The sequence below is a fragment of the Euprymna scolopes genome, chromosome 2 (genome assembly GCF_053919585.1).
Source record: "Euprymna scolopes isolate OS-2025 chromosome 2, ASM5391958v1, whole genome shotgun sequence".
Lineage (NCBI taxonomy): Eukaryota > Metazoa > Mollusca > Cephalopoda > Sepiida > Sepiolidae > Euprymna > Euprymna scolopes.
The window spans coordinates 55,698,828-55,720,105 of record NC_136483.1 but is presented as its reverse complement, the minus strand read 5'-3'; the positions used below and the strand labels follow the sequence as shown (position 1 = coordinate 55,720,105).

The 21,278-nt window shown below is 35.6% G+C and overlaps 1 pseudogene; it reads left to right on the top strand.

The window, feature by feature from the left end:
- Nucleotides 1–19,683: 19,683 nt before the first annotated feature.
- On the top strand, nucleotides 19,684–19,897 carry LOC145242991 (U2 spliceosomal RNA; annotated as a pseudogene).
- Nucleotides 19,898–21,278: the final 1,381 nt, after the last annotated feature.

The window sequence follows — 21,278 nt, the reverse complement described above, 5'->3', positions numbered from 1 at the left end:
TTATTGGGGCTTCTGAATAATGCAGAGAAGTTGGTGACCATTTGGTAATGGTTGACAAAGTGGATAATTCATTGCGATCGACATGAAAAACAGGCCCGTTTGTTTGAACCATAGGCGAGACTCAATATGGATGTTAACGGACTCAGACTCACCTTTTCAAACAGTTGGTTTCATTCCTGTGTTTTTAATCCAATTGAACGGAGACTGTTACTGACGGATTGATAGTGGCTCTTTAGTAAGTTTTGTTAAACACACGTTTCTAAGGGACTTGAACCTATCACGGAAGCGTTTTCACCGACTTCAATGGGTTTGGTTGAGATCAATTTCACTTAATTAACTGGAAATAATCGAATTTTGTCTTGGTCAAAAATAACATAAATCGCAGCTCATTTTTTTCCTGTCTTTTCTTTCTCCTTCTTTTTCTTATCACGACACCAAGTTCAGAAAATAAATACCTGACGTCGTTTAAACGTGTCCCATCGACTTTTCTCTCTGTCAGTTCCTACTCTTTTCATCTCAACGAGAATTTACTCACGCAAAACAATGCTCACTTGCATAAGTTAAATCTTGTCATCGGATAAAAATAACAAATACACTTGTAAGTGGAACGTTCAAGGTTCTATCCTTGTGGACTATACACAGCATGACCCTTATTATTTATTTTATTTTTTTTTTTTGTTTTTGAACCCACATGATAGTTGACACCTCCCCTCTCTCACATGAGTGCTATTATTTTTCAAAGTTCCTTTGAGGCAGTTCTTAAATCTAAATTTACATCGACTGTATCTTGTTTGGCAACAGTGATCGAACGAGGTGACAGTACCGGCAAAAAAATTCAAAGATCATTCACTCCCAATACTCGGCAGGTGACATCTATCAAGAACTATGGGATCAATTAGGTTTCAAGGACTCACAGATAAGCAAAACAAAAGTGAGGCCTTTGGGTCGACATCTGTTGACTTTCGATCCGCGTGGCATCTGTAAATCTCTATCTCCATCCACATCTCTACTATTATATAAAAGTCACTTTGTAAGTGTGTGTGAGTTCCTTCCTTAGAGGTTCCGAAACAGCTGAGCCTATCGTTTGCAAATTTTATACGAAGTTCATTTACATGTCTGGCAGTGTTCTTAGATATGTTCTGTATAGAAATTCATCCGATAAGTATCGAAAATCGGAAAAATCCGATCTTAAAAAAAGGCTTTATCTTATCAATAAAAAAAAAAAGGATTTTTTACAGGGGAATATTTTACGTTACACCGACCGGTGTATTGGGGGCGAATGATCTTTGAATTTCATGTTTAAAATCACCAAACTCAAATATCAACTGGCGTGATATTGTAAACAAACACAGACAGAATTTGATGAATGACAATATTATTATTATTATTTATTTTTTTTTTTTTACGAATTAGTCAACTGAGAAAATTATTCCTCGTAATATATAATAATCAATACATGATTGATTCTATAATAATGCATACACAATCTGCATAAATTAAAATAGCATGTTTAAATGTATTGTATGACCAGGCAACGCCGGGTGGCCAGCTAGTAAACAGATAAGAATAAGTATTTTATTTATTTATTTTTTTTTGTCACAAGGTCGATTTCTAATACAGGTAAATATATATTTTAAGAAAACGGAGGAGGGATATATTAAATATTTTTTTAAATGTAGGGTATGGGGGTTTTTCTTATTTACAGAACTTAAACAAACACAAAGATCGTGTCTCTATCGTTATAAATTCTCATTTTAAATATTTCTTTCTTCTAAAGAGCAATAATCATTTTGCATTTTATTATTTATATTATGTGGGAGGAGGCATTTTAATTTTTAAATAAGAAAACCCCCGATTTGTTTGGTTTTTCGTCACATGTCTGGTGTACCTATTTACAATGCCTCCCCACGGGACAGAGTTAGACACCAGGGTCGTTTTTTAACGTGGAGAAAAGGTACAAAAATAAAAAATTGTCTCAGTCGTGAAGGATTTCTCCTCCACTGAAAGAGAACGAGAAATGGAAGTGCCGCATCTGAAGAACAGATACTACACTTTGATCTTGGTCAAATGTCTGGTGTAGAGGATAATAATTCTGCGAAGACAATTACGATGAAATCTCAATTGTTCTGCTGTTATCTGTACACAGAAGAGGCAGAATTCACACGAAAACTCTTTGATATAATTACGTATTAGGCAAAAATAGGTATATACACCAAAAACCTTATCTCCCCAGTTTTACATATTTCTGGCCTTATCAGTCGCAAATCTAAAAAATATAAAATAATTAAAATTCTACTCAATCAGTTTCCTAATTTTTAAACAAAAATTAAATAAATAAATAAAAACAAATTACTTATACCAAATGCAGTTGCACCTGTATATTTTTACCGACCTGTATACTTTTAACGTGCTGCAACTTTTAAGTTTTTTTATATTTCAAAATGTTAATACGTTTTAAGTGATATTTACACATAGGAAAAAAATAGTCGCTTGTAGCTTAATTCGTAAAATTTGTATTTTTTTTTTATTTACTTAGTATTGTAGAGGGAGCCCGCCTTCTTTGCAGCAGTCTTAGCAATGTCTTCTATGTACTTGTTCTAATTCATGTTTCCTATAAATGGTAGATTGAATAATGAACTCTCAGGTTAAATACTATTAGTGATGGCAGTCGGTGGCTGGAAAAGTTTCTTATGTGTTTAACTATTTATGTATGACTAAATTAGGCAATACTCATGTACAGCTAATTGCTGCTGCTACTGATGATGATTTGCTATTCAAGCAACTTTGGCTCAGGTGATCTGAGCCCATCTGAAAATTACTCACACGAGAGAGTATTCTATATCTTTACAAAACTACAACTCGCCTATGCATGGAGTATTGTTGCCACATCTGAGCTGGTGTATTTATCACTAAGAGGGACTCTTACACAGGGATAAAAAAAAAATCTCAAATCTAATAGATCACGCAAAGGTCCAATCCCAGTCCCATCGCTCCAATGTTGCATCCCTATGTTTTACAGGTACTTTAATGTGCCTCCTTGATGTACATACTCCAGACTAACTCGACAAGTAGCAAAATCCCACCCCATCACTGTTGAGATCTCTCGATGTCGAAAAACCTTATACTCTAATAGTTTCTTCCTTCAGACTTACTCAGACTGCTAGACTTTGGAATTCCTTTCCTGTTTTCTGTTTCTCTGACTGTACTATCATGCAAAAATTTAAATCCGATGTGAACAGATATTTAGTTGCTCAACTTCCACAATTCATGGTCTCAAATATCAGCCCCTTATGTTCAAGTTACAATATGCTTGTTTGAGGGTGAAAAAGAATTTAAAAAAAATGTTTACTCATTTCAATACTAACCAAGCTCAAAATCCGACGAAACCAAGAATCGATGTGTCAAAGTGATTTAGCTGGAGAACATTTCTCTTTTCTCCAAGTGACCATGGAATTTCCACTGGCCTGACTCGTAATGAATAAATAAATTAGTCTAAGCTTGAATTTAAACGAATTTTATTAATTCCAGGTTTCCATACTTTTAACCAATAAACTACCCATATCTTCATTGGTGGTTTAAACATAATGTTATCTGATCTTCTCTATATCTGAAAAGCACTCATTACCTCGTCCCCAACACACATCCTCACCTCCCTCTGCTGTTGTTTTTCTTCCTTTTCTTTCTTTTTTTTTATTCTTGCTTTGTCGTTACAAATTATTTCTGACACTTCTGATATTCATGTCAATTATAGAAAGCGTTAGACTCTAAGCAAATATATTTTTTGACGACCGAAATGCTGAAAGTGTCAAGAATGAGGAAGGAAAATGATGCTGTGAATATTAATGCCTCATTTTCCAATCTCAGGGGGAGATAACCGTGAGTATGGGGCAGGTTAGACAGGGGAGCGAGTCGAATACGTTTGTAGAGAAGTGAGGGTAGGCTTGAACAAAACTAAAGAATAGTTTTAAAATAGAACAAACAGTGTCGCTGTAAAGGGCTAATCTCTTCCCTTTAAAATATCTATGATATTGACCTCCTTCCTTACGACACGCACGTGTTAAAAAACTGTGACTTTAGAGATAAAACAGACTCATAAGTATCGAGGGATAGGACATAGGAACCACCAAGCACCTGCTTGAATAATTCGATTGTGATTATCACAGTTTCCTAAAAATTAGATCGGCACTAGCTTACACATGCAACCTATGCTTTTTTTCCTGTGTTAGTTAGGATTAGGGTTACTTTTTTGTGAAGGTGAATCTGTTTCATATATACAATGAGAGTAATTAGTTTTTTTCTTAAACTAATTTTAAAACTGTAAAATAAATGAAGTGAATAGTAAAATAATATTTCTTGTAGAATGAAAACTTTTTGACAATCAAATAATGCTGTATTTTTATTTTTTTATATTTTATTAAAATGATGAATAATTTTTTTTCTGAGACTTTCAATGGAATCTACCATAATCATAGAACATTCTATAATATGTGTTTTTTTCTTGTTGACAACTGTATTAATTTCACATCTGATTGATGTGAATCACGTGGTTAGCGCGTGGTGGATTTGAATAAGAGTTAGCCGCACCTGAAAGAACTGTTTCGTACAAAATTTAAATTGAAAACCGAATATTGCTATTATTTTTTTTATTATTATTATTAACATGAAAAAAAAAGAAAATCATATTTTTTCTGGAACTTTAGGTAGATTGTCGGTTTGGTTGAGTCTAACCGATTATCAACCTCTAAAGAGTCATTTAAGCCCAAAAACATTTAACCTATTTGATGTTAAAATAGTTTATAGGAGATCCTATTCAGAGCAATATTTTCTCTTCGTCATTTTGTTATTATTTTCAAAAGTAAAATGTTATCACGTTCTTGAAAAGTTTGTTTTGTAATGAAAAATGCTGTCACTTTCTTCAAATTTTTGTTTTCCAAAAAATAATGTTATTACTTTTTTTGACAAATTTGATTTCAAAAGTAAAATGTTGTTAATTTCTTGAAAAGTTTGATTTCAGAGTCAAATGTCACAAAACATTTTAAGCCAGGAAAGCAATATCTTCAAACAGGGAAATAGAAGAGAAAGAAAAAAGAGGAGATGCAACGATTGTTGTTGGCTTTGCAGAACATGATTAAGTTTTGCAAAGAGATTTAAAAAAATAAAATAAAACAAACTAATACACGGTGCATTTGAATCAGAAAGGCAATATCTTCAGACAGCCTGATCTGGTAGTACCAGTATTTTTGGCAGAATCCGCGATAATCATAGAAGACTGTAATACATGTATGTTTTTCTTTTTGTTTCTTTCTCATTTTGATGGTGATTGTCCTAGAATATGATAATTGTTGACGGTTATATCAAATGCTTTTAAAAGATGTGGCTAAATCCTATTCATTTTTTATTTTTTTTTAGAACTTAACAATAAGAAAATATACTTCAATATAAAATTTTCCCCTAATTTAAAAACTTTGTGGTGTATGGAGTCACTGGTTATTTATTATTACTCTCAGGTCCATTCTGACCCAGAGTGGTTATGCAACATTATGTGGAACTAAGCCGTTCATAATGTTTGATAAGGGATCTTTCTTGTTGGTTTAAAATAGTTTTAATCTCGTTGACACGTTGTAAGTTGTTGATTCAGTGAATAGTAAGGTATCTCCTTTTGTTCTCTTCTTTCCATTATTGTTAAGCCATTGTCAAAATGGAAAAGTGAGCGAACGTGATTCAAGATTTTAAAAGAGGCGAATGAATGTAATGATAAACACAAACAGAATTATCGAGTAAATGCTGAGCAACCTTTGAATCCGAAATTCCACATTGAAAATTAAATTTATAATGTTCACGCACACATGATTGACTTACCCATACAGTAAGACATGTAAAGCAAATAGATTAATTTTATGATTTAAAAAAAATTATCCAGATTAGTTATATTACAAAGTGCTGTGGTGTCCTCCTTACGGATAACAACGAAGTCGTCCACTTACTATAAAGACCAGGATAATATGTCTCTCAGCATTATCGATAAGCTCCTTTTTTCTTTTTAATTCTTTTTCATCCCAAACAAAGGATATTGCCACTTGAAACGTAATGGGATCATATCTAACAGCAGACTGTGGGAAGTTGAACAGCAAGGTGTCTGTTCACATTACATTTGAACTTCTGCAGTTTGTACAATCAGAAAAGCAAGGAACAGGGAGGGAATTCCAAAGTTTAACAGTCCGAGGGAAGAAACTATTAGCATAGAAGGCTTTCCAGCATCTAGAGACCTTAACAGTGAAGAAGTGGGATTTTGCTGCTTGTCGGGTTATTCAGGGGGTATGTATGTCGTGGGGGGCGCAAGTGCTATGCGGTCATCAGAACACATTCTATTAAAGTACTTGTAAAATAAGCACAGGGATGCAACATTGTGGCGATGGGACAAATGTTGCCAGTTGACTGACAGTGTGGGGCTTATTGGATTTGAGACTCTTTTTTGAACCCTGCTTAAGAGGGAGTAACTAGTCGTAGATGCACCAGTTCAAATATGGCTACAAAATGCCATACATTAACGAATTGTGACTTTGAAAAGGTATAGGATACTCTCTGATGTGAGAGTTAGGCACTGGCAGTCGCATAGACATAACTACTCACTTCATTTGTTGAATTTTTTGTTTTGTTTTTTTTTTTTCAATATATTTCGCTTCTCCTAAATACCATGTTAAGTCTTTTTTGTGAACCCTTACCAGTCATCAACACAATGGGACACTGACTGTGGAGATAGACAAGAGAGATAGGTCAGGAACTGAATAACTGAGTTAGTCTTAGCTGAGAAAGGAGAGACTTAGCTCAAATGTTGACACTAGTGATGGAACCCCAACGACACGCACACACTCATGTTCAATAATTCCAGTTTATATAATGTCTCTGTCTATTGTTTCTTATTACAACTGTAAATTGTAGGTTATAGTTTTGCACTCTCCATCACCGAGTTCTCTAGAATGCTGACATGGCCAAGAAGATGAAAAAAAGTCATGGTACATGCTAAGCAGTTGGTACAGAGGAGTGGGCATAAGCATTGATGGAAACAGGCTTTTGTATATACTAGGGTGAAAGTTAAGCTAGATATAACTGACAAACCTAACGTTTTTGAGCCCTATCCTCTTGGATAGGGTCCAAAAAAGAGTCTTCAATCTAAGGTCCCACTTTGTCAACTAAGCTCCAATCCCTGTCCCATCACCGCAATATTGCATTTCTGTACCTGTTTTACAAGTATTTTAATGGAATGTGCTCTGATGAATTCGTTGCACTTGTGCCCCCTCGATGTACATATCTCTGACAAATCCACTTAGCAACAAAATCACACCCCTTCACTCATGAGATCTCTAAATGTCAGAAAGCTTTCTACTCTAATAATTTCTTCCCTCAAACAGCTAGATTTTCGAATTCCCTTCCTGCTACCTGATTCCTTGACTGTATTGATATGCAGAAGTTTGAATGTAACATAAACCAACATTTTGTTTATCTTTTCTAGGCATGATCCTAAATAGAAGCCCCTTACATCTAAGTGGCGATATGACTTATTAGGGTGAATGCGAGTAAAAAAATAAAATTCATATTTTCTAAATAACTAGCGGAGGGGGGGGGGGTGTACCCGGCGTTGCCCTGGTGTTTGGAGATGTGTGTGTTGGTGGTGGGGGGTAGATTAAAACAACCCTGTTAAAAAAAAAAGCGTTGGCCGGTTGTTTGGAGGTGTAAAAGAAAAGAAATAGTTTTAGTATAAAGGTAGGCTTGAACCCCAAACCTTTGACGCGGAGGAAATGGGGAAAAAAACCTGCGACCTAACCATCTGAACCACAGGAACAGATGAATTGATAAGTATGTTAAGTTGACGTTTATAAACCGAAATTAGCAGGTGCGACAACGTCAAGTTGTGTGATGTTTGACCTAGTTTTGCGCTGGAAGCTAGTTTCTGTTTTCCCCGCTATGCGGCGATCAAAAAATATCTCGAACGGGTAAATTAAAGCGAAGTAAAAAAAAAAAAAACACAAAAAAAACAAACAAAAAAACGAACGATGTAAACAGAAAAACGAACACGTGAAAATGGCTTAAATAAGCCTGTTTCGATATTAAAATTTAAAAAAATCGGTGGGTACTACTCGGGTGTTTTTGGGTGTCGCTAAGAATAAGCGAAGTAACCCCCCCCCCCAAAAAAAAACGAACGTTACGTGAAAAATGGCTTAAATAACACTCGTTAAATATTTCAATAAAAAATTTAAAAAAATCTCACACCACGATTCGAACCCAAAACGTTTAGATAATGAACGAACGCCTTAACAAACTGAGCTAACGCGACAGACACGAAATTTGTTCAGTTTTTGAACTATTTAAAGTAAATCAGGTCACAACGTCATCTGACGCATGCGTAGAATCGGTCGAGAGGGCCGTTTTTGTTGAAAATTGTCGATTTCAGTATGAAAAAATGAACGTTTTTTGGCCAATTATTCGATATTTTTTGAGCGAAGGATGGAGCTTCAATATGATACCGAGTTTGTAAATTTTTGTTGTGTCTGTCGAAAATTTTTAGCAGACACACAAACATACATACATACATACATACATTTTCGCTTTTATATATATAGACTAGCGAGGGGTACGCGGCGTTGCCCGGGTGTTTGTAGGGGTGTTTGGTGTTAAATAAAAAAGAAACCGGGGGGGGGGGGATCGAAGCCGAACCCCTGAGACGAAGTTTGAAAATAAAATCGGCCAGCCAGAAGTGAAAAATGTTTGAAAGTCGCCGAGCGTTACGACGACGACGATCACGATGAAACCATTGTTATAGGCGAAGTAAGAAAAGAAAACATTAATTAAGCGGGGGGGGGGTAAAACACAAATAAAAACAGAAAAACGAACGAACGTTATGTGAAAAATGGATTAAATAATACAGAGTTCAATATTTAAATGTAAAAAATCGAAAAAAAAAAGACATCTCACACCACGATTCGAAACCAAAACGTTTAGATAATGAACCATCCCTTAACTACCTACGCTAAAGCGGCGTATATAAAGTTTGTTCGGTTTATCAACTATTTAAAGTAAATCAGGTCACGACGTCATGACGTCATCTGACGCATGCGTTGTTGACCCTCCCCCTGTCGAATCTGTCTAGACATCTCTCTCTCTCTCTTTCTCTCTCTCTTTGTCTGTCTCTCTCTCTCTCTCTCTCTCTCTCACTTCGTCTGCCTTACTTTAAAGACTGAAAAATGGCGTCTGGCTGTTTTTATTTTTAAAAACTTCGTTCGTTAATATTTTTTGTAAGCGTATTTTTTTTTTACTTCACATGTTTGGCTTATTATTTTTCGTTTAACTATCGGATCTAACTATGTTACTTTTTTGGGGAACCCCCTGCAGAAAATCGATCAGTTGACGCAATTCTGATGGTCACTTTGGGCCAATTTTTCGATATTTGTCGTCCAGAAGGTGGGGCTTTCATATGAGATCAAGTTTATGAATTTTTGTTGTGTCTGTCGAAAGTTTTTAGCAGACACACAAACATACACACAAACAAACACACATACATTTTCGCTTTTATATATATAGACTAGCGAGGGGTACCCGGCGTTACCCGGGTGTTTTTCGGGGTATGTGAAAAAAAACAGGTGCCCGTGAAAAAAAAAAACGAAGCCTTCACGACGCGCAGTTAGAAAATAGTAAAGTGTTTAAAAAAAACAGGTGCGCGTTTTTGATTGACGTGACGGCGATAAGTATTCAGCAGTTACGATTTTGTGCGGAACAGTTTTGAATAAATCGGTTTGTTTGTTTTTAAAAACCCGCTCCCTGTTTATTAGGAGGAGCGAAATGAAAGCTACAGTCTGATATGACGAAATCGACATTGAACAAACGTTACTTAGCTCCCGAGAGACAACTGGCTTTCGGCCTGTTGTATTTATTTGCTCCCCCACCGAGCAAATTAGGCACAAGGCCAATTTTTAATGTGAGGAGTCAAGGGAAGGGGAAGGGAAAATGGGGACCAGCTCCCGAGAGGAGGGAAATGGGAGCTGGTTAAAGGTCAAGCATGTGGGGTTGCCCCCACATCTGGTCTTTGCTAGTCATAGCTAGTCCTAGCTAGTCATAGCTTGCAGCATCTGCCGGAACAGATACTACACTTTGATCATGTCACCCGGGCCCCGGAGGGCGCGCGGGCAAGTGGCTTTCAGCCTGTGATTAGAGTCGAGTTTCGCTTTTTTCTATACCGAAAACCGAATGTAACGCGTGCCGATGCAGGAAATGTCGAATAATTAACGTTTGAAAGTCAATAAAATTAAATAGACAGGCGAGCTCCGTGGATAACTCTGAGATATTACAATTTATAGATGATATAAAAAGTTTTAAGAAGTTGTGAACCGAACAAGCGTTTCTCTGAAAGAAGCCTTTTGTGGACATCGAGGAAAAGCGTACATAAATACACACATACATTTTCGCTTTTATATATATAGACTAGCAGGGGTACCCGGCGTTGCCCGGGTGTTTGTAGGTGTGTGTGGTGTTTAATAAAAAAGAACCTGGGGGGGTGTTCGAACCCGAAGCCCTGAGGCGAAGTTTGAAAATAAAATCGGGCAGCCAGAATGAGTTAGTGAAAGATGTTTGAAAGTCGTCGAGCGTTATGACGACAACGATGTAAGCATTGTTATAAGCGAAGTAAGAAAAGAAAACAACGGTTTAATTAAGCGGGGGTGGGGGGGGTAATCAAAACATTAAAAAAACACAAAAAAATCTAACGCAAGGCAAACGAACGATGAAAACAGAAAACGAACACGTGAAAAATGGCTTAAATAAGCTTGTTTCGATATTAAAATTTAAAAAATCGGTGCATACCCGGGTGTCGCTAAGAATAAGCGAAGTAAAAAATAAAAAAAAACAGGAAAACGAACGTTACGTGAAAAATGGCTAAAATAACACAGGGTTCAATATTTAAATTTAAAAAATCGAAAAAAAACCATCTCACACCACGATTCGAACCCAAAACGTTTAGATAATGAACAAACACGCTAACCAACTGCGCTAAAGCGACGGAGATGAAATGTGTTCGGTTTTTCAACTATTTAAAGTAAATCAGGTCATGACGTCATCTTACGCATGCGTAGAATCGGTCATCGTTACGAGAAACCCGTTTTTGTTGACCCCCCTCCTTGTGGAAAATTGCCGATTTCGGGGTGAAAAAGTTAACATTTTTGGCCAATTTTTCAATATTTTTCAAGCGAAGGATGGAGCTTCGATATGATAGCAAGTTTGTGAATTTTCGTCGAGTGTGTCGAAAGTTTTTAGCAGACACACAAACATACAAACATACATACATTTTCGCTTTTATATATATAGACTAGCGGGGGGTACCCGGCGATGCTCGGGTGTCTTGAGGTAAATCAAAACTCCGGGGGGGGGGTTAAATAATAAAAAAAATGTTTTGGTAGGTAAGTATGAGAATCGAACCCGTACCCTTGAGTTGGAAATTAATGTGTGAAAAAAAAACAGGGCGACATTACCCATTAGGCCACCACGACATGCAACATACACAGGTTTGAATTTATTAATTGAACTATAAAAAAGGCGTGCGCAATAAAAGTTAACTCTACTGCTTCCATTTGACCTAATTAAGAAGGTCAAATAGAAGTCACGCAGCGTTTGGGTTTGTTTACCGAAATTTGACTGTTTTTCCCCCCAACAGATGTTGGGGAGGGGAAAGCAGCTCCCAATTGTCCAGATTGAATAGCAACTGTCTGATATACAAGATTGATCAAAGCTGATTGCTTCTGGACGTTTTTCCCGACGCAATGCCGAATACGTCCGTTTGAGTTTAGTTTCACTTTATTTATACTAAAAAGCCCAATCAACACGCGAAAGGCCAAAATAGCAATAATTTTGTAAAAATCGACGTAAATAAATCTATACGCTATGCGCTTTCCTAATTCCTAAATATTATTATATAGGACCTATATAAACAGTTTTAAGCGATAGTAACGAACCCGGGACCGTGTGCGAGAAATGCCTTTGCCAGACATACACGAAATGGTCACACACATTTTGCCTTTTATATATATAGATGAAGATGATTTCTGAATCAAATATTACTTGTGATAACAAACGTATCAAAGTGCTATTACTGATGCTATAATCTCAAACCAAAGTTGTTTTCATTTTTTAGATAACACCAATGAGATAACTTATAGAGAAAACATTATGAAGAGAAAAATACTGATTGGAAAAACAGATTTTTCTTTGCTTTTTTTTTTTTTTTTTTTAATTATTTTTCACTCCAAACAAGGAATACTGTCACTTGAACTTAAGGGGCTACTATTTGGAATTGTGTCTACTAGGGAATTGTAGAGAATAGAGCATATAGATGCCTGTTCACAGTATACTTAAATTTTTGCAGGTGAGTACAGTCAAGGAAGCAGGGAGCAGGAAGGAAATTGCAAAGGTAAGCCGCCCTAGGGAATAAACTATTATAAAGGAAGGCTTTTTGGCATTTAGAGACCTCAACTGTGAAGGGGTGGGATTTTGATGCTTGTTGGGTTAGTTGAATTACATATGATTAATTAAATAACAATTTAACTTAATTATTATTACACAAAAATAGCAATAAGGAATCTTATTATACACCTCACTTGAAAGCCTGAGCAAAACTGAGTGATAATAGAATTTAAGGACCTGCAATGAGTATGAAACCCTATCACTGGCACTAGATATTGTTGAGGTCGCTTTTTCTCTAACACATGGAGTATAAGATAACATTAAAACTGGGCAGTGATCGATTGGTTGATTTAGTCACGTGATCATCCATGCATTTGGAGAGGGGCAGCTTATAAGCATAGGTGATGGCAGGTTTTTTGTATATGCTGGGGCGAAGGTTAAACATAACGTTTATATTTGTTCACGGTTTCAGAATAATGATATCTAGCTCAAATATCACATGTTATGACTAGAGCTAGGACAACAGCATATTCCTTTCATTGTTTTGACTCTCGAGTGTGTATCCGTTGATATCTTATATGCTTTTATATAGAGTGATGTGGTTCTCAGTTGATTAACTGTGTCTAACTGTCTCGGATATAAACTCGAGAGTCAAAACAATGAAAAGAATATTCTTTTGTCATAGCCCGAGTTATGACAAACTAACAAAGTTCTCTTACTGACACTGTGATGAATGTTCTTATTGTCCTTATCTGTGTCAGATTTCTCTTAGTATGTTTGTTTGTCTGTCTGTTCCACTTTTTCTCGGAAACTACAGACTGATCTAGCTGAAATTTTGTATGGACATTCGTTATAAGATGCAGCGAAACGTTTACAAACGCATTCAAGTTTTTCGACTGATATGCCACAACAGACGATATCTTTATTTTTTTATACAGTTATGCTGATTTATTAATATACTTGTATGTAAAAGATTCACTCCTAAACTGATTAACCAAATATCATGATTTTTGTAACACAACTGCTAGGCGTAAAGATGGGTAATGTCGACTATATTTGATTTTATGCAATGCGATAAATAGGCGTGGAAGACCTTTGTCAAAATCCGGATACCTCTGGCCTTTGTGAAATTTTAGCAATAGATATTAGAAATCAATAAGTGAATATTCTCAAATTTTTAGTTTCTTCACGGTTTTAGGGAGCATAATATGGACACAACCTGACATTTTGAAATTCAAATATGTATTTGTATTTAATTTGGTTCATAGACATTAGTCACTAATTAAGCAAGATTCCCTGAATTGCAATTTCATCTTAAGAACCTTTAAGCAAAAGCCTTTAATTTATATTATATTTTTTCTTAGTTTTTCTGTTCATATGCATGTTTCACTTTTTCTCAGAAACTACTTGGCCGGTACGGCTGAAATTTAGCATGACCCTTTGTTATTATAAGGTGCAGCGAACTAAGTATTATGGTATCCGTTTAATGCACAATTAGAGATGATTAAAGATTAGTATTTAATGCAAAATGAGTACAAATTTAACCATATTCAATCATCAACTTGGCATAAAGCATCCATTCTAAATGAATGGGCTATAACTTTTGTTCGTTTTGTTTTTTAGATAAAACTTATCGATAAAGCTAAGTTATAAAACAAAAAAATGCGAAGAGAATATTGAAGGGGCTTCTCAAGTTAAGCATACATACATTTCGCTATTAATTTATTTGTGTAATAATGATTAAATTATATTTTTATTTAATTAAAATAACAATTTAACTTAAACAGGCGAAGCTTGAGTGAGATTGCTCAGAACCTGCACCGGTCATGAGTCTCTTAAATCAACACTAGAGACTGTTGGAGTTGCTTTTTTTTTCATAGATGGAGTACCATATCATTGGCTGATTAAACCACGTGGTCACTCATATCCAAAGTGTGTCGCAGAACTTCTTCCTCTTTGAGAAATAATTGACATCATATTTCGGTGTATCATTTTTAAGTAAAAATAAATTCTGTTATATTTTTATAAGTTTTTATTTGTATTATTCAGACTACTGATTTCGACTTGAGTGCTATTCGCATAACGTTTAGATCACTGTAACCTCAAACCTTCTTCAGGTGCATTTTATTTCGAATATAACCTAGTTAATCCTCGGCGATAGGATGCTCTCATTCCATCAGCCATGACCAGATAGAAGTCTTACATAATTTACAATTGAATTCTTTGTAGCGCCCGCACTGAGGATTGAACATTCAACTCCAAAAGTGTGTCACTTACAAGTGAATTTTATCTAGCATTTTATCTTGATGATATGAAAAACACAATTGCGAATTACCTAAGCCCTTTATCTGGTCATGGCTGACAGAACGAGGGCATCCTATCACCATGGATTAAATAAAGGGTTCTGTTTGAAATTCTGTGCAGATTTCTATGTTCCACAGAAAAATTCCCAAGTTCGACAAGATAGACCTGAAGAAGGTTGGAGGTTACATCGGATGAAACGTTGTGAAAATAACACTCAAGATGAGAACAGTAGTCCAAAGAATCCAAATAATACAAGTTATCACCCTCATCTAAAAAATTCCAAAACAAAGTTTTCATCTCTAAGAAGAATTAAAAAAAAACGATAATTTTGAAAACTGAATGCAAGCATGAAAAACAAATAGAAAAAATGTAAGGTAAAATTATATAAAACCGATGCGTTTACAAAATGAACCGATCCACCTGACTTTATTAATTCATTTATTTTTTTCCCTTCATTCTTTATTTTATTTTCTGATTTTTTCCCCCTTCCTTCTCAACAGTAAGCACAACACGCGCTCTCTGTCTGGGAACATGAAGATGATGAGAATCAGTTGACTCTAACAATAATGAAGACTCGGGAAGAGAAAACAGAAAAAAGATTTAAAGAAAGAAAAAGAAGATTAAAACAAGATGATGGTGTGTGGAATGTGAGGTTAACTTGATCCAGGCCATCTTTGTTGGCTTTAACGGTGAAAAGGCTACTGACAGATTTTCTACAAGGGTCAACGATTTCTGTGGAGTGAATTATTACAACAAAACAGCATCTCTTCTTTCAGTTCTTAATCTTGTCTTTTTTTTCTCTCTTCTTCTTCTCTAGTTTCTGGTTCGTAAAAAGAAAAAAGAAAAAAAAACGTGGCGGCTAAGTGGGGGCTTAAGCTTCACTTCTCTCTTCACTTTTACGTGGTTAATCCAAGTAATTCGCTAAAAGTGATGTTCTCCACGAACTAGACGAAGGGGAACGTGCAGACGTCTGTGGGTTGGTTGCGGCCGGCGCAAACAGAAATAAATAACTACAAAACAAACTAACATTTCGTTTCCTCTACACACGCCGCAAGCACTGATCGATTAAAATATCCGTCCTGCTTAACTAACCAGATGAGCATGAGAAAAAAAAAGGCTGTTTGACAAAAGTTCACCGGACAAAAGCTCACAACAATGTTGAAAAATGAACAAAACTCGTCACAATGAAAATAAATGAGAATAATTATATTGTTTTAGTTTTTATAATTATTAATATGATTAGCTAGCGTTTTTTGTTTTCTTGATTGGTTGTCTTATGGCATATCAATCCGTTTCAGGGTTATTTAATGTCGGACTCAGTAATGTTTTAAATGTTTTTATGCTTCAAGTTCTTTATATCCTCAAATACGTATTCCTGCTGCTTGATTTGATTTAATGTTATATAGAGGAAACTTGTTTTTATTAGCGATTTTTTAGTTGTGCAAGGGGAAAGGACAAAAAAATAATAACATCAATAGGTCAGAAAGCCAGTATCTTCAGACAGTCTGATCTGGTAGCATCAGTTTCTTTTCTTGAAAACACAGATTTAATTTCATTTTATGGTTCTTTTCTCCAATAGTGACTCCTGATGAATACTGTTTATCTTTGGTTTAGGAGCACACGTGAAGCATTATGCTTGATTTAGACTTGGATTCTAACCAAGAATTAATTACGAATTAGCATTTTAACTGCTTCCAAATTTTGGTTGAATAACAATGCTCTTTTATGCAATCTACCCCAAATATGTACTTGCTTCAAATTCCAATCTCTTTTTTCCACCATCTTTTTAAGCACGCGGTTCCTCTCGCATAAAAATCATCAATGAGCATAAACTCTTGACATCGGTCTTTGCAAAACACGTGAATCGCTGTGGACATTTTGAATCGGTTAAAGCAAAAGCCTTTAATCACAGTTTCCACCGATTGCATTATCACACAGGAGTAACAGGGGGGGGAGCTGGTTGTCTTATTCTAACACTCCAACGATGTGTTGGGGTCCAAATCATAATCTGCAGAATTAGAGTTCTTAAAAAGAATCAGTTCTGCTTTTCCCTTGCTTTCAAAGATTCTACTATTGCTTTTTGCACTGGACTCTGGTTCTTTCCATTTATATCTTCCTAATGATGTGTCATTGTTATCTGGCAACCCCAAATCGATATTTCTTATGTACTAATATATATCGTTGAGCACCACAGACTAAAACGGTCGGGTACAGGTACAACATCAACTCCTTTTACACAAATCTAATATAAATAAATGCAACATACAGGTGATCCTGAGATGTGGTGCTGTATCAGTATACATACTCCGGGGCAACTCCTTCATGTAAAATGGATTTGGCAGACACCAATCAGGAATGAGCCAGGGGAGTCTGTGCGGGGTCCTAATGTTATAAATATCCAATGGTTGAAAGTGCGCTAGAAGAGGTTAATCATTTCTGATCGGGTCGGCATTGTGAAGAGAGTATGATGGCGAAACAAATCAACAAAACAATTGCAAGAATTATTTTTGATAATTTTGTCTGATTGTAACATCGATTCAATATCCCAAACAGTTCCGATTTTTTCCAACTTCCAATTTATTGTCCCAACATGAGAACCTTGGCCATCCATTTATGCACAAGTTTGACTTTTTTTTCCATGTGACATTCAGGTTCATCATGTTATCCATTGTCAGCTGTAGTCAGTATGGCACAATAAATAAAGGCCCTTTGTGGGCGGAAATCTTGAGCTCCCTACATGTAAAAGCGTTTTACCAGTATTTTCTTGTACTCAGGGGGGAAGACAAGTAAAATTAAGTCAGTGCAGTTTTCATTTAAAAAATATCAGCGCATATCAATTTGACTAAGACTGACAGAAAGTGACGACTGCCGAGCAAAATTATTTATGTAATTGGGTGCACAGGTGCAAAGGTCAAGCCTGCCTCAGCAACAAAAATTTTGAAAAACAAAATAATATTTCAATTTCTCTGTTTACGTGTGTATCTATTTCTTTCTTTCTTCTCTCTTTCTATCACTCTCTTTCTCTCTCTTGCATAGAGAAAAGAATTGTATTACACCGAGTAGTTTTGCTGTGTATATCGCCTGGGACAAACGTATAGCAATTTGCGGTTGTGATTGCAGTCAACGGTGGACAGGTGGAGAATGGGTTATGGCTGACAGAATGAAAGCATGCTACCGCCATGGATTAAATAAAGAGTTCCATTCAGAATTCCATTCAAAATTCCATTCAAAATTCAGTGTTCAACAGAAAGATTCCCGAGTTCAACAGAAAGATTCCCGAGTTCGATAGGATACACCTGCAGGTGCTCGTCTGAACTCCAATCTCTGGTCCCCCCTCGCCAATCTTTCACGAAAAACAGCCATCTAGCTGAATCCACTGTGAAAAATTTCCCCCACTCTATATCTGTGCCCAAATCAAAACGTGGATTCCATGAACAAAGCTTCTTTCTTAGAACTGCACGCCTGTGGAACTCTGTTCTGTCTGCCTGCTTCCCTCCGGACTACAACTTGGATGTCTTCAAGTCCAATGTTAACAAATTCCTAATGAGCCGCCCCCTTAATTAAACACTTCATCAAATCTCCACACTAACGTAATGTACTTGCAATAACCCTTATCCCTGAGTGGCTTCCGGGCCTTGATAAGTGGTGATCACTGTGTAAAAAAAAAGAAGGTCAGATGGTACATCGACCAAAACGTGAAATTCCAAATAACATAAAAGAATATCTAACAAACATCGAAAACTTGCCGTTCATTGACGCCCAACATTAACTATAAATTTGAAGTAGTAGTCATAAATGCTAAAATTGAGATAGAGACCTTAAATTCGGTTTCTGCCTTTTAAATACCCTGAAAAGAATGCATGTTCATGATACATCTTTTTTCCAAAGTGAAAATAAGTGTAACAACTAGCAGCTAAATCCCACCCCTTCACTGTAGAGGTCACTAGATACTGGAAGACATTTTACTCTGACAGCTTCTTTTCTATGAGTGTTTGACTTTGGAATTCCTTTCTTGCTCCCTGTTTCCCCCGATAGTACCAACATACATGAATTTAAATATAATATGAACACACATCATTCTATCCAATTCTGCATGCAGACCCTTGAAAACCTAATTTCAACAATAATAGCTTATTAACGCATTAGTGATAATATGTATTGTTTAAGGTGAATAAAAGTTTTTTTTTTATTTAAATGAATTATTCTTTACTTTTTTTTTTTCAGCATCTAATTTTATCTCATCTAAATGTTGTCACCATTGCTATTCGATCGTTTACATCGCTCGTTTACAAAAAAAAAAAAAAAAAAAAAAAAAAAAAAGAGTCGAGCCATCATGGAGATAGACGTAAACATGTTCTAAAATTATTATACTTGTACAGATAACAATCCAATCTCCGACAACTTATCATCGGCATTTTCCGGTAGGTTACACAAGCAGCCGGAATATACTGAAGCAAAGACTGCCAGACGATTGATTCAAAACGCAGCGCGCTACCCTTCCCTATGCTGAGAAGTTTTTCAAAGTCATTTTCGGTTATTTTTTTTTTTTTTTAATTAATGACTTTCATGCTTTGATTCAAACTTGTCGGCTTCTGACAGATGATTGGATGACTGATCTGGCATCTCCAGTTGCTTACGTAATCTGCTGAAAGATGTCGACGCAAAGTTGCCAGAGATTGGGTCGTAAACTGGATAAGTATCATAATTTTAAGCACGCGTTTGCATCAATGACCGTGGAGGCTCAATTACAATATATAATGTTTTATAAATTTAATAATTTGCATTGTGTTGAGTTATTATTATTATTATAATAATAATTATTATTATTATTTTATTTATTTATTTATTTATTTATTTATATATTAATACGATAGCGTGTGTGTTCTTTTGTGTGTCACGCTTCCATCCGAGTCGTTTAATTGTTAATAAAAATGATTTGTTGTTCTTGGCCTTTTGGCCAAGATCAAAGTGTAGTATCTGTTCTTCAGACGCTAAATTTCAATTTCTTCTCTCTCATTGGAGGAGAAATCCTTTACGACTGAGACAATTTTTAGTTCCTCTTCTCCACGTTAAAAATCGACCCAAGTGTCTAAATCTGTCCAGTGGGAAGGCATTGTAAATAGGTACTATATTTAATGCAACAAAGTTTTAATATTACAAAAGTAAGTGGGAAAAGTAATTTCTGATTTAATTACAACATGCCCTAGAAATGTCCCTTCTGATTAATTATAAAATACACTGGAAATGACTTTTCTGATTAATTATAAGTTGCCCTGAAAAATGTCCCTTCTGATTATTTTTTTTGTTTATTTGCCTCCTAACAAGGGCAGAGTTGGACATGAGGTCGGTTAAAAAAAACAGCTCCCCAAAAGGGGCACTCTGGTCAGTAATAAAAATAAAAATTGTATCAGTAATGAAGAATTTCTCCTCCATTAGCCAAGACCAAAAAAGGGGGGGGTTAAGTCACTGGAATGCTTAGACTGATATTACACTCAGAAATTCATGTTGAAGCAATAGTTGTCTAATCCCTAACCATGATAATGTTTTTATGTATTAATTTCGAAAAGCTGCTGAAACAGTTTATGATTTAAACATTACTTTATTTCAAGTATATTTTAAACAATGGATGGGGGATATGAAGTCAGTCCTGGAAATGATTTAAACCGTTTACGATTTAAACATTACTTTATTTCATGTATATTTTTAACAGTAAGGTGGGGGATATGAAATCAGTCCCGGAAATGGCTGAATCCGTTTACGCATTAAACATTACTTTATTTAATGTATATTTATAACAGTCGGGTGGGGGATATGAAGTCAGCCCCGGAAAGGGCTAAAAACGTTTACTATTTAGATATTACATTATTTCATATATATTTTTAGCAGTGGGTTGGAGATATAAAGTCAGTCACAGAAATGGCTGAAACAGTTTACAATTTAAACATTACTTTATTTCATGTATATATTTAATAGTGGGGTGGCGGACATGAAGTCAGTCCCGGGTTTGAATGAGATAAACGCAAATATATACTAGCAGAAAGCTTCACCCAGTATTGAATGAGATAGGTGAAAAACATATAGTAGCAGAATACCCAGTGACGCCCGGGATCGAATGAGATAGGTGCAAGATATATACTAGCCGAATATGTGGCGTCACCCGGGATTGGATAAGATAGGTGGAACATATATACGATGAGAATACCCAGAATTGATTGATGTGTTTGTAATGGAATAATCAGTCCAGGCAATATATCAAAGTTATTATTTAAGTAAGTGGGAGCGACATAGTGGGTTAAAGTTATGAAAATTATTGTCAAAATTAGTAACATATCCAAGAAGTATGAAATATATATCAAGTTATTATTTTAGTAAGAGAGGGCGATAAGGTATGTTTAAATTATGAAAAATTATTGTCGAAATTAATAACATTTCCAAGAATTACGAAAAATGATGAAATGGGAGTTAATTAATTGGTGTGTTTATAATAAAATAATCAGCCCAAACAATATATCAAAGTTATTATGTTAGTA